Consider the following 15336-nt stretch of genomic DNA (forward strand, 5'->3'; position numbering starts at 1 on the left):
CTCTGGGCATGCTCCAGCAACATGCAGATCCTTCCTGTAATAGAGGCTCCAGAACTGGATGCAGTACTCCAGGTGGGGTCTCACCAGAGCAGATTAGAGGGGAAGAGTCATCTCCTTTGACCTGCTGGCTATGCTTCTCTTGATGCAGCCCAATGATGCATTCGAATCTCAGAGCAGGGATTGGTACCATTAATCCCTAGCTTTTCTTCCTGGAGGGAACTTGCCTGCCCCAGGTCTGTTGGAGCTTGTAGCCTGGCTGGGAGCCGAAAAGCCTTGGGTAAAACCCTACCTGCATGCCAAAGGTCCTTAACTCTCTAAGCTTGCTGCTCCCACACCCAAAGGGAAGTGCCTGTGCTCTCCCATTTTCCCACAAAGCCTCAATCTTTCAATTGCCTCCCACACAAGCCAAGGGGAAGGACGGAACAAAATGCATTTTAATGAGCATTTGAATAATCATGGGGAAGAACACTTTTCACTGACATAGCACCTTTTGTACAAGCCATTTATAAACATCCATTAAGCCTGACAACATCCACGAAGGATAATTATTTCATTTTTGGTTGGTTTTAGTTGTTTGGCTTTTTTTTTGATTCGCCAGGAGCAGAGAGCTGGGATTTGCTGAAGGATAGGGAAGAAAACTCATGATGGGGGCTGGAAATGGGAACCCTGCATGTGGGATTTCCTCTCCCCTTCTCTACTGGGTTTTATTCTCGGCAGGATAATGACTAAGCAAGATCTTGAGGACCAGATGCTCATAGATAACAAAGCTCTAATATTGCTTCCATTCTGCAAATTGCATGCTGGCTTGGTTCAGAACCTAAATCCTGTTCCAGCATCAGCCAGTGGCACAGGTCCCATCAAACATCACAGAATCACAGAATCAATCACGTTGGAAGAGACCTCCGAGATCATCAAGTCCAACTGATCACCCAACCCTAACTAATCAACCAGACCATGGCACTGACTGCCTCATTCAGCCTTTTCTTAAGCACCTCCAGGGACACTGACCCCAACGCCTCCCTGGGCAGCACATTCCAATGGCCAATCTCTCTTTCTGGGAAGAACTTCTTTCTAAGATCAAGCCTAAACTTCCCCCTGCACAGTTTGAGCCTGTGTCCCCTTGTTCTGGTGCTGGTTGCCTGGGAGAAGAGACCAACACCCACCTGGCTACAACCTCCCTTCAGGTAGTTGTAGATGGCAATAAGGTCTACCCTGAGTCTCCTCTTCTCCAGGCAAAACACCCCCAGCTCCCTCAGCTGCTCCCCATAGGGCTTGTGGTCCAGACCCCTCACCATTTTTTTTTGGCCTTCTCTGGACACATTCAAGCTCTTAAACTTACTGAGCAACTTATGCTTGTTCTTCCTTTAGTACTACCTATAGGTAAGTTGCCTGTTTGTGCTGGTTGCTTCCACAATGGATGGGGCTGCTTCAGAAGCAGATATGCCATTTTAAGAGAATGTCACTCCCAAGACAGAAGAGTTTTTCTCACTCAGTTTGGATACTTAGTACTTTATGTTCTAAAAATCCTACGTCCTGAGGTTTAGAGGTAGCTCTACATTCTCAGATGTTAATGAAACTCTGGATGGAGAATAGAAATAGAATTTCTTAAATGTAAATCTTACTCATCCAGGATCCAGAAAGGCAGAAAAGGGGCAGTGGGTATAAACTACAGGGCAGAAAGTTCCACCTCAACATGAGGAAGAACTGCTTTACTGTAAGGGTCACAGAGCACTGGAACAGGCTTCCCAGAGAGGTTGTGGAGTCTCCTTCTCTGGAGACTTTCAAGATCCATCTGGATGCCTTCCTGTGTGACCTGCACTAGATTATATGGTTATGTGGTCCTGCCATGGCAGGGGGTTTGGACTCGATGATCTGTGCAGGTCCCTTCCAACCCCTAGCATCCTGTGATCCTGCAAGCAACTAATCGCCAGAAAGGTGGGCAGGGGGGGGGGAGGAACCAAGCCACAGGGGTCTGAAAACCAAAACAAGGTACTGGAAAACGCTTGCAGCTGGGCACAGCTGCAGAGAGCTATGTGGTTTAGAGTGTTTTCTCTCACTTGAGGAAGCCTACAAGGCATTAAATGAGAGTCTTTCCAAAGGGCATATCCACAGGCTTTATCCAAAACCACTGGCAAGGCATTTCCCTGCCAGACAGCGCACACGTTCCAGGGGGCAGCAACAATATTTCTTCTTTGACATAGCCAGTTAAAAGGATTTATTTTCAGGAAAATAGAGTACTTCAGTAGTGTGATGGGGAAAAATAAAGAAAAAGGAGGGAAAAAAAAAAAAGTACTATATAATTAAAAGTGGGATTAGACAGAAAAATGAGATGTTAGGCAGGTAATTAGGGAACTATTATAATTAGAATGTGCTTTTAAATCCCTCTAGTAGCTTCTATTGTGAAAGGGATGTCTTCTGATTAACTAATATTTCCTTTAATTAGATATTTTTCCTCTTTCTCTTGGATAGGAAAGCTTGAGGTGCATGACTTCACCTCAGAATCATAGAACTGTGAATGGTAGGGATTGGAAGGGACCTCCAGAGATCCAGTCCAACCCCCTTGCCAAAGCAGGATCACCTAGAGCAGGTCACACAGGAAAGCATCCAGACTCATCTTAAAAGTCTTCAGAGAAGGAGACTCCCCAACCTTTCTGGACAGCCTGCTCCAGTGCTCTGTCACCCTGACAGTGAAGTTTTTCCTCATGTCAAGGTGGAACTTTCTGTGTCCATTGCCCCTTGTCCTATCTCAGGACACCAATAAAAAGAGACTGCACCCTTCTTCTTGACACCCACCCTTCAGTTACTTAGAAACATTAGTAAGATCCCCTCTCTCTTTTCCAGTCTCTCAGCCTTTCCTCTGCAAGACAGATGTCCCAGTCCCTTCAGCACCTTAAAAAAATCACTATTTACTGGGACCCAAGTTCTTGTCTCAGCAAGCCAATTTTGCTCAGGATGGAAGACCCTCTATTTGAAGTTAAAAGTGGCAGAGAAGATTTTTTTTATCAGCAAGATTATTAAATCACTTCTCAATCAAATACAATCTTATTCATAGACAGTATTTAGTTCTCTTTGTATTCAGCCTGTAAGAGAAATTATTGCTGTTAGAGAGCAGTGCTAGCCTTAGATTAATTTTTTATTCATGCAGGTTCACCTTAAAAACCAAAAAGCAGGTGGACAGTTGCTTTCTGCAGAGTCAAGAACCTTGGCATCCATCTGCAGATATAAGATGATTTACTTTGAAACCCCACATATGTGGTACCTCTGATTCCATCTTGCTGAGCATCTTGCTGATTCCATCTTGCTGATTCCATCTTGTTGAGTGAAACACTCGGAAAAAATGCTTCCAAATAGCTGAACGGTCAGGGAAAGGATGGAAAACAAAGCCAAATGCAGTTCATGGGCCCTGGAGAAAGGAGCCCACAGGAGAACCTCGTTGAACCTCAAGAGGTTGTCAGAGGTGGGCCCATGACAACCTCATGAGGTTCAACAAGACCAAATGCAAGGTTCTGCATCTGGGTCAGCGCAATCCCAAGCACCACTATAGGCTGGGCAGGGACTGGCTTGAGAGCAGCCCTGAAGAAAAGGCCTTGGAGGTGCTGGTAGATGAGAAGCTCAGCAGGAGCCTGCAGTGAGCACTTGCAGCCCAGAGAGCAAATCACATCCTGGGCTGCAGCGAGAGAAGCATAGCCAGCAGAGCAAGGACAGTGATTCTCCCCCTCTACTCCACTCTGGTGAGACCCCACCTGGAGCTCTGTGTCCAGTTCTGGAGCCCCTACTACAGGAACAATCTGGAGGTGCTGGAAGGAGTCCAGAGAAGGGCCATGAGGATGATCAGAGGGCTGGAGCCCCTCTCCTAAGAGGACAGACTGAGGGAGTAGGGGCTGTTCAGTCTGGAGAAGAGAAGGCTCACAGGACATCTTACTGTGGCCTTCCAGTATCTGAAGGGGGCTACAAGAAAGCTGGGGAAGGACTTTTGAGGGTGTCAGGTAATGATAGGACTAGGGGGAATAGAAAAAACTAGAATTGGGTATATTCAGATTGGATGTTAGGAAGAAGTTCTTGCCCATGAGGGTGGTGAGACACTGGCACAGGTCGCCCAGGGAGGTGGTGGAAGCCTCCTGCCTGGAGGTTTTTCAGGCCAGGCTGGCTGTGGCTGTGAGCAACCTGATGCAGTGTGAGGTGTCCTTGCCCACGGCAGGGCATTTGGTACTAGATGATCCTTGAGGTCCCTTCCAACCCTAACAATTCTATGATTCTAAGAGGCAGCCTGTCTGAGGCTGGAGACCCTCAATCCTGATGGGCATTGCTGTGAGGGCAGCGGGGAGGGCTTGAGTAAATGTTTCCATTGTGGTGAGTGATTCCAGGGAAAGGATGTCCCAGCTTAATGCTTCTGGAGAGGAAAAGAAGAAACACCTCTTTAGGATGTCGTTAGGAACTATGGACATGGAGATAGAGTCAGGCTTTTCTCAATGATGCCCAGTGAGAGGACAGGGGGCAGTGGGTGGAAGTTGAGGTGTGGGAAGTTCCATGGAAACAGGAGGAGGAATTGTTTCACTGTGGGGGTGGTAGAACACTGGAACAGGCTGCCCAAGGTGGTTGTGGAGTCTCCCTCTCTGGGAATATTCATGACCTGCCTGGATGAATTCCTGTGTCACCTGGTATAGGTGATCCCTCTTTGGCAGGGGGGTTGGACGAGATGATCTCTCAAGGTCCCTTCCAGCCCCCTAACATTCTGTGATTCTGTGATCATCCCTGGGTTGGCTTCAGAAGCCCAGACATCAACACTGCACCAACACTGCAGGATCAGGCTTTCAGTGCTGCACTGCCATGACCATCCATTTGGTAACCAAGGAAAAGCCAGCAGCAACAAAATGCCAGGGATGGGAGAAGCAGACAAAAACTCACTGACTGATGATGAGACTAAAGGAAGGGCCTATGGGCAAAGGTTCTATGCAAAGATGAGAAACCCTTGGAGGCAGAGCCTGTTGGCTTGGGTGCGGGCTCTGGCTACATGGAGGAGCAGCAGCTCATGCAGCCTGGCAGGGTACCAAGTCACTCACTCTTTCACTGGCAGATTTGGAAACATCGCTCATCCATCAGCACTAGTACACCCCTGACATTGACACACCATGACCTGCCACTAAGGAAAATTTCCTAGAGCTGGAAATCCTCATGGATCCACTTTAGCAATGAATGAGCTAGATACTCTGCCATGTTTTATGGCCCTTCTCCATGGATCTGACAGACTGGTGAGCACCAACCCCTCACCAGGGTTCAGAGGGACCAGACATCAGGGGTCTATCAGCAAAGCCTCCCAAGCTACAGCATGAGACAGCAACATCAGCAAAACCATCCAGGACCATGTTGCTGAGCCCTCAGGATAACTGTGCAGATTCAGGAACTGAACTGCAGGGATGCTAATCATAGAATCACAGAATTGTTAGGGTTGGAAAGGACCTCAAGGATCATCCAGTTCCAACCCCACTGACATGGGCAAGGACCCTTCACACTACATCAGGTTGCTCACAGCCACATCCAGCCTAGCCTTAAAATCTTCCTGGGATAGGGCTTCTACCACCTCCTTGTGCAACCTGTTCCAGTGTCTCACCACCCTCCTGGCGCTGGAGTGGATCAGGGTCACCTGACCACTTCTGTCTTCCCAGGCTGGACTCTGACATCCAAGTTGGAGGGAAAAAAAAGCCCAGAGAAAAGGAAGTGAAGGGACTTTGGTGATTCCAAGCCATGGCCTCCTGCCCTGTATTTGTAGGACGTGGTCCACAGAGGAGTGTGAACTGGCTTCATTGATTCATTGCAAAATCTGGCCTCCTCAAAAGGAGCCATTTAGCCTAATGATACCTTCCAGCTCTGCGGTGCCACTCAGCCAAGAGGCTGGAGCACTTTAGATGTCTTAATTCATCCTCTCAGCAAATAGCCGAAGCCTCTGCACAACGAAGTGCTCGTGGTTGCAGTACAGCACAATGGGGAAAATGCAGTATAGGAAAAATATGATGCTTTTATGTCTTTTTATGTCTTATACTGCAAACACATAAAACCAATTAGTGTTTGGAGAATTGTGTTTTTTTTTTTAAGCAAAGAGAATGATTGGCAAGGCAGAGAAAATAAATCTTATACCCCTGAGAGGGTTAGGGACATAGTATTTTTTTTTCCCAGTCTTACAGAGGAGAAATGCCAGATCAAAATTACTTTCCCAAGATCACACAGGGTGATCCTGCCACCCTTTCTATTGAGTAAGATCTTACTCGAGGCTTTGTCTGTCTTCATGCCCAGGGACCTCTGTGGTTTAGAGACTTTCAAGCCCAATCTCGGGTGGTGTGAATTTACAGCGTATTGGCCACTCTATCTTTATTCCCCACATAAATATCTTTTCAAAGTAAGCTACCTCACCCAAAAGCACTTTCAGAAGTGTAAGGCCAGCAGTAACGCTGCTAAGAGAATTAACAGTGTTCCACTTAATTAGTGGTAATTAGTACTGGTCAGGACAGGAGTTAATGCACGTTAGTGGACATAAATTCTGCCTTTGTCTCCCTGAGCCAACATAAACCCAGCCTGGGAATAATAACCCACTGGGTACAAAAGTGAAAGGACTGTGTTGTTTCTCTGATGCCTCCTGATGCCCAAGTGCAAACTGTCTCTGTTCCAGACCTTCCTTCCCATCGTGAAGTATATTAGGGCAAAAAAGCTGGTGAGAGGATTGGAGAGCATGTCTTATGGGGAGGAGCTGAGGGGGCTTGGATTATTTAGCCTGAAGAAGAGGTGGCTGAGAGGAGACCTCATTCCTTTCTGCATCTTCCTGAGGTTGAAGTGAGGCTGATGCTGGCCTCTTTCCCCAAGTAATTAATGACAGAACAAGAAGAAATGGCCTCAAGTTGTGCCAGGGAAAGCATGGGGAAATGGAACAGGCTGCTCAGAGGGATGATGGAATCTTCATCCCTGGAGGTATTAAAAAAATGAGTAAATGTGGCACTTTGGGACACGGTCTACTGGTCATGGAGGTTTTGGGTAGAAGGTTGGGTTGGATGATCTTGGAGGACTTTTCCAAACTTAATGATTCTGTGAAAGCCTGCACTCTGGTTTTGACAAGGGACTTCCACCAGTAGTCCCAGAGGTATTTGATAACACATCATTTTTGAGGATCTTACAAAAGGAGGAAAAACCTTTGAACATCAAAACTAGAGGCTGCAGCAACACAACCAAATATCTTCAGGGAGTGCTTCGTAGCTTCCCTCTATGGGGTTAACCATTTCTCCCTAGTAACTGGTAACAGAAAGAGAGGAAATAGCTTCAGGGGATGTTTAGATTGTATATCAAGAATGATTTCTTTACAGAAAGAGTGGCCAGGCATTGGAACAGGCTGGCCAGGGAGTCACCATCCCTGAAAGTGTTCAAAAACATGTAGACATGGCACTTCACAACATGGTTTCGTGGCCATGGTGATGTTGGGTTGACTGTTAGAGGTCTTAGAGGTCTTTTCCAAACAAACCAATTCTGTGAGTCTATGAATAGTGGCAGCAAAATTCAATTACAGGAAAGAATAAAACCAATTAAAAGAAGAAAATATTGAAACAAACTCATGCTATCCCACTCACACTGGTGAGGATCTTGTGGGGCAGTGGGTGGCTTTACCTAGGGAAAAGTGTATTCTGGAGCATAGCTGACGTGTACACAAGTGCTAGCACACTTCTGGCATGGGTATGGACTCAGGAGGCTGGAGCAACTGTTTGGGAAATTATTGGAAAGTGAAGAACTGAGCATAGAGAGAAGTTCCTTCCCTAATGCTTCAAACATTTGATTTCAAACAGTGTTTCCTGCATCTTGTCCAAGGTTTGACCTGTCCTCCTTGTGAAGGCTTGAAGATGTAAAAAGATGCACTGTACAAAGTTTCCTTGCTACAAACACCCTCCTCCTTCCTTCCTTTGGAAAGGATTTGCCAGAACCTAGACCTCAACAGTTAGAAATACTTGAAAGGGGGAAACTGAGTAAAGTGGATGGCAATCTTTTGGGCTGAAACTCCTCAGTTTTACACATAAATGACTGCTGTGCTTATTGAGTTTGAGAACACAACTTAGCAAGCACAAGCAGAGACTCACAATACAGTCACAAAGAAGAATGAACTTTTCTAACACAGAGATCCCCCACTTCAGCTCACTGGAACAGCAACTAAAACCCAGGTTTTATCAGGGCTTGAAGGACATGCAGGCTGAATTGCCATAGGTGCTGGGGTTGACTCTGATTTCCAGCACCGCTGAGATCCATCTGCTTCCACTGTCTTCACCCAGACCTGCTGGAAATGACCACCATTCATAATCATGGCCCAGCTGGTGTCTAGAAATGGACTTCTTCCAAGCAGAGAAGTGATTTTAAACTCACCTTTTAAAATTGAGAGGTAAACCCCTGTACAGACGCTGGCTTTGACTTCAGCTGATCTTACATTGATTTTGCTGAACTGATGGTGAGGGAGTCATTTGAGCTAAACAAAAAGAAAATGCTCATAAATTCAGATTAAACACTTTTGTTTGTTTTTTTTTCTTCAGGTCTTTGCCTCATCTTGGCTAATAAAAGGCTTCTACCACAGTTAAAGCTGGTGTGTTTTTTATACTGGCTAGTTCTGGCTTAGAAACCTGTGGGCCTGTTTGTGCCGGCTCATCGGGCGCTTGTAAATGGATTTCATTTTGATCAAAGCAAGTGAAAGCGATGTTCCTCTCTCAGCCTGCTGGAGAGGGACCCCTGAGGTGACGTCAGCTGAGGGAAGAGTCGCTGAGTACAGCCAACATGTCACAGAAGAACTTCAAAGCCAGATCCGTAGGCAACCTTGGCTAGGAGCAGGGAACGGATCCAAGGGAAAACATGAGGCAGGCAGGCTTGGCTTCCTCAACAAAATCTGTGTTAAAAGACAGGCAGGTAAGAAGAGCTTTAGAAAAAGCACTGGAAAATGGGAAGAAGGAATGGAATAAACTGCACACCCAGGGCAGCAAGTGGTCCTGTGGGGCAGTTTTCTAAGACATCTCTTAGTTAAGACACTGTGGAGTTTAATACACTCATGAGGTAAAGTTCCTCTGAGAGTTAGTGGCTGTTTGTGACAGTCTCATTACGTGTTTGAAAGAGCAGTGGACAGTGCTGGACAGTGGAGAGGCAATCAAAGGAGGTGAAGAGCCAGGAGCCACACTGTGTAGACAAAGCATAGCAACAGGACAGCACAGGAAGCCTAAGCAAGGAAAGTGTGTGAAGCCATATTTTATACCTTTGATGCCCACAGTGCTGGGTTTTGAGAATGGCTATGGGATGAGCTACCTGTGAGTCACAAAGGCAAGAGCTCCTTTCAGGTAGTCCTGCATGGAGGAGTCTGGTGCAACATCCTAGTAGACAGAAAAAGAAAGGAGGCAGTTATCTGCCTCCCAGCACGAGGAGGCCCATGAAGGTGCTGTAAGGACGTCTGGTGAGAAGTGCTGCCAATGGATCACAACCTACGTAAAGCCAAGTGACATCTCACTGAGGAAATATTCAGCATAACTGCAGCTCTTCTGAAACACCATGAAAAGAACTGCAAGTGCATGCAACTGTCATAAAACCTTCCAGTCCGGAGATGAAAGGGAAAGCATGTTTCTCACAAGGGTTTGCCATCTAAGTAGGGAGGGAAGGAGGCAGAGGTGTCATTCCCAGGTATAGAAACCTGGTGTAGAAAACCACCAGCTGTTCAAGCTCAGTGAGGCACAGGTTTTGAAGGTAGAATCTGAGCTGTGTAAGAAAATCACATGGTGGAGCTTTTCCCTTAGCTTACAGACACAACATGTGCTTCTAATACAGAAACTACAGCAGAAGCTAGAGTTACTGCAAGGCTGAGCATACTAATGAATCAAATTGTCTCTACACAACTTCAAAGGCTTTGTGAAGAAGCAGGAATAACTAGAAATGTAACACTAATAGCAAGGACAATGGGACTGACACTGGGTGAAAGCCAGTGAGGGTCTCTTAGTTGACAGAGAGGTGTGGAGTGTATGGGAAAGGCTGGGAAGAAATAATTAATCTAGCGGGGATGTGCAGCAGAGGAGAAGCAGCAGCAGCAGCCTCAAGTTTGGTGAGAATAAAAGCAAAGCAGAATGGGCTGGGTGGAAAAATTGGGTGGGCAGTGCTCAGTGATAAAATTGGAAGACAAAGGAGCATTTCAAAGAGCAGCAAGGACAGGAAAATAGAGTTACAAAGGGTTGGCAATGCAGATGACTGTGATCAAACAGAACAAACTTCAGCTTGGAAGCATAAAAGAAAAAAATATGATCAAGGGGGTTATGAGAAAAATAATTTCATAGAATCAACCAATCATCAGAGATCATCAAGCCCAACCTATATTTAAAGCAAGATATTCAGGGGAAGGGGGGGAGAGAGATCTGTGCAAGGCCCAGAGTTGCTGTTTATGAGTCAGTGAAGAAAGGGGTAGGACCAGCTTGTCTCTAAGCAGAAGTCTGAGAGGCAAAGTATCTCACCTCTCTTCCTTGCACCACCACATCGCTTCTTGACTGACTCCTTTGAAAACCTTCTGTGCTTTAAGCACTCCATCTATGGGATGAGGACTTCCCATTTCACATGCTTGTGAGATGTTCAGCTGTGCCAGTGGCACCCCATGGTGCTGCAAGCCATCACACACCATTTTGCTGGACAATTCTCATTTCAGGGGGTGTACTGACAGTTGGACTCAATGATCTTGAGACCCCACCTGGAGTACTGCATCCAGTTATGGAGCCTCTATTACAGGAAAAATCTGGAGGTGCTGGAGCATGTCCAGAGAAGGGCCACAAGGATGAGTGGAGTGCTGGAGCACCTATCCTATGAGGACAGACAGAGAGTGTTGGGGTTGTTCAGTCTGGAGAAGAGAAGGTTCCAAGGAGACCTTATTGTGGCCTTCCAGTATCTGAAGGGGACCTACAAGAAAGCTGGGGAGGGACCTTTTAGGGTGCCAGGTAATGATAGGACTAGGGGGAATGGAACAAAACTAGACATGGGTAGATTCAGATTGGATGTTAGGAAGATGTTCTTCCCCATGAGGGTGGTGAGAGACTGGCACAGGTTGCCCAGGGAGGTGGTAGAAGTCTCACGCCTGGAGGTTTTTCATGCCAGGCTGGATATGGCTGTGAGCAACCTGATGTAGTGTGAGGTGGCAGCAGGGTTGGAACTGAATGATGCTTGAGGTCACTTCCAACCTGATCTTAGAAGTCTTTTCCAACCAAGCCAATTCTATGATTCTGTTGTTTGAGGAAGACCAAATTAAAAACAGATGGGAGGATCAGAGTGGAGGACTGAAGCGATAAGTGGACTAGTGTATCTCCATGGTCTACCTTTATCTGACAGGGTGTAGATGCATCTTGGAGAACTTGACTCCATTCTGCTTCTGTTTGCACCCAGAGAGGCCTGAAAGTGTTGTTTTGAGGTGAGAAGACAGATGAGACAGAGTTCAGCATTCCAAAGTGCCCCTGGGACCACTTGAGTGGGTGGAGCTTGGTGACACGCTTTTATTGGCTCCAAAAAGGAGAAGTTCAAAACTGCTTTGGTCTGGTCTACATGAGCATGCATATCTATCTTTGGAAAGGTACAGGCCTTTTCAAAAGGTGCTTTAGGCACTTAATTCCAGTGACTTCCAATGAGACTTGGGCTGGTAGGGAACTCCTAAAGTGCATCTTCCTGCCCACATTTGGTAAAGATGGTTTCTGTCTTTGGCAGGAGTTAAATGTTAGGTTTTGTGTGGACTGTGGTCACTGCACTGTATAAGGGACTGCACTGTATAAGGGAAGCAGCAAAATGTCTTTGGAGATTTGAAATGAAAGGTTGAAGGGTGGGGTAGTCCTCCTCAAAGCATGCTGAGAGTCCTCTTAGCTAAAATATAGAGTATTTAATTGATCTGAAGTCTGCGAGGATATAATGTTGCAGTTGAGAAGAGCTGAGATGGTTGTTCTAAGAAATGTTTCTCTGGTTCTACATAAAAGATACTCATTTTCCAGAGTTTGGGGAGTTTGGCTGGTGTCCACCTGATTTCTCATCTTGTTCCCATGACTAAGTTGACTGTAAGAGCAGGAGAGCATTTTCTTTAAAGTGCAATTACAGCTTCTCAAGCAAAGCTAACTTCTGTATAAAAGAGCACTCGGTGGGGTAAACTGAAAGCAAACACTCTGCTGATGCATCTTGGTGACTTCTGACCGAGGTTTCCCTTTGCCAGCTGCAGACCCCTGCAGATCATTCAGTGAACCCCTTAAACAAGCCACAGAAAATGGCCATTACTGTCACACCATCGTGCAGGATGCTCCAAATCAGTGGGCTGTCAGAGTTTCCCAACTAAAACCAGTGCACAGGCCTGCTCTGATCCCACCACAAACCCACCAGGCCATTGTGGAGCAGCTGGCGGCTAGTCCACGATGCAGGGCTGCCCTCACTGTGGCTGAGGAGGAGGCAATGTTGCTGCTGCCATGTGGGAGGCCCAGGGCTCAGGAGGCAGCTCCTGGGGCTGGGGCCCCTCTGAGGGAATGCTTACTCTGCTCAGAGGAAAGTGCAGCTTTCACCGCCTCCTCTCCAACCCCCCCTTCCTTCTCTCCTTCAACTTTTTTTTTGCCCTTCTTGCCTGCTTCTCACAGCTGCTGCCTTGGGGAGTCAGCCTTGGTATGGGAGGAGGCTGCCTTCCCCTGTGAGGCTCAAAGGGTAAGGGCAGCTGCCTCTGCTCAAAACCCACAAGTGGGGAGGATGAAGAAGGGACGATAAAGTTGGGGGCCCCAGCAAAGGCAGAGGACGATCACATCTGTCCTTGGAGGTGAAACCCAGCTCTGTTTTTCAGGGCTGGTGTGGCTTGCACTGCATTGCTATAACCAGGAAGGCACAGGGAAAAGACACTGGCATTTGAGCACCTCCCCTCCAAGGGAAGTTTGGAAAATGATTAACAAGTAGGTTTTGTTCCTACGTTGTCCTCAGACTGGTCTTTTGTGCACACACACAAACACAGACGCACACATACCCACATTCATTTTCCTCATGGACATCATAGATGGCCAAAAATTATCCAAGGGGTCCCCAGAAACAGTGACATGTACATCCATATGATCACCTAAAACACCCTGAGGTAGAGGACAGCCACCCACCCCAGCTGTCACATGTGCTGCTGTAGCAGCTACCCTCTGCCCGCCTGCACTCACAGGAACCCAGTCACATCCAGACTGCTTAGAGATGAGCCACTTGTGCCCTCATAAAACACTTTGAAGTGAAGGAGCAAAAGCAACTTGAACCTCTTTTGCAGCACATACACACACAGAGGCCCCCACCTCCTCTTTTTTACATGTTTTTAATTGATGTTTTTGTTGGTTTTCTTTCTGGGAGAATTGTTGTGCAGGTAGGAGAGAGAGAGATGATGTCTAAACAGCTCTGTAGGTCAAGTTAGGAAAGTCAGGATGGAATTATGCAAAAGTCGAGGATGATGTCCCCACCGACGCATATAGCATAGGTGGATTGTGCTGTCCTGGGGGGAAGTGAAAGGATCTCCGGGCAGCTGCTAACTCTTGGAGCAAAGGGCTGCAGATAACTTGACATGCTCCCCTGTCTCCCCAGCCCCAAACCTTCCCAGGCACAGCTTCAGGGGCCGTAAGGGGGGCTGGGAGTAGGATCTGGTGGGGCTAGGCTGGGCTGGGCTGAGCTGAGGGTCCTGGGAGCGTCCAGAGCTGCCCCAAATTCCTACCCGACACACAGCGCTCTGGCGGCCACTGACTTTTTCTCCTTCTTTTCCTTTATATTTTTAATGTCTAAAGCGTGGGTGATCTAGACCCAAATTTTTTTTAGTGTGCGTCGTTTGCAGAAATACATCCGTGGGGCTTGAATGGCAAAGCTGAGCCTTCCGAGAGCCCCCAGGTTTCCTCCCCATCCCACTGTGCTTCCCAGCCCCAGCTGCCGCTCTCTGACGCCGGTCCTCTGCAAGTCGGCGTTAGAGGGAAGCCGAAAGAGTTCTGTAATGGGCTCATTAGCTGGGCTGAACACGGGCTTAGGTAATAGGGATGGAGCAATACGGAGAATTAGTTTGGAGGAAAACATCAAATGGAAAGGCTCTGACAAAACTCCGCTTGGCTCTAGCTCAGCCGAGGTGCCGTCAGATACCAAGATTCAGTTCCCTGTGGCTTCACTTGGGATTTTATTTTGGTTGCTCGCTAATTTGCTCCTCGTACTATGTCGCAAGCACTTTCAGGCTCGTTTTAAAGGGTAAGAAACTTCGTTCAAATTTTTAGGAGAGGGGCATTCAACTTCTTTTGGTTTTGTTTTTTTTTAATACCAGGGGCACAGGATCGTTCAGTTTCTGTTTTTATTCTGAGGAAAGCATCCATAATCCCTTGATGATTAAAAGACAATAATCAGGCAGGTTGTTGTTTTCCTTAAAAAACAGCAATTTCACTCGCAGAGACGAGCTCGGAGCTGAATTTAGCCCAGTGGGGAAAGTCTCCGGGGGGTGGGGGGAAAGAGGTATCAAATATTTTAGGCTAATGTCACCCTCTGTTGAACTCTGGCAAGTGGCTCTGAAGGCAGAGAGCTGTCTGAGCTGATCTGCTGTAAGTAGTAGAAGAGGGGTCCACTTCTACCTTCATTTAATGTTTTGTTACAACCCCTCGTGAGCGTCTCCGGCTTTTTAGACTGCGGGCGTGGATTGAGAATGGGCACTTAAAGTCCGGGCTTTAAAAAACTCCTTGGAGTTTACGCAGACCACTAGATTTTCATCTACATGTAGAGTGGGCTACTGACACTAAATACCACAAAAGCTTTACATATCACAGCCCCTCTGCGCCTCTCGTCTCGCAAAAGAGTGGCTTGTTGTTTTGTTAGTTGGATTTTTAAGGTGGGTTGCTTTGTTGTTTGGTTAAAGAAAACAAAACAAAACACCTTTTTTTTTTGGCGTCTCTTCTTAAAGTCTTTTTTTTTTCTCCTCATCTTTTTATTTTTTTTTTTATTTGTTATTTTTTTGAGGAGATGAGCATCCCAGCCGCCGCTCAGCAGAGAGCCAAATGGGCAAGGAGAAGGGAGAGGGGGATTACCCAGCTTGGCTGCATCTGCCTGGGAGCATTCGCGGCTCGGCCACAGGCAAAGGCAGCATGTGTGCTTCACCTAAACCGAGACTAACGCTGTGCTGGTGTAAACCACCCTCACCTCTTCCTCCCACCCACAACCCCCCTACCTCCTGCTGAACCACCACAGAGGGGCTGCTATGGAGGCATCAAACCGGTGTCTTTCACTCCCCTCCGAGAGAATCCTCGGGAACGGGAGCGTTCCTTCTGCCCCAAGGCTGCAGGCGGCTGGAGGTGAAGTTTTATA

The sequence above is a fragment of the Melanerpes formicivorus genome, unplaced genomic scaffold (assembly GCF_026170545.1).
Source record: "Melanerpes formicivorus ecotype bairdi unplaced genomic scaffold, bMelFor1.0.p_v2 SCAF_25, whole genome shotgun sequence".
NCBI classification, from domain to species: domain Eukaryota; kingdom Metazoa; phylum Chordata; class Aves; order Piciformes; family Picidae; genus Melanerpes; species Melanerpes formicivorus.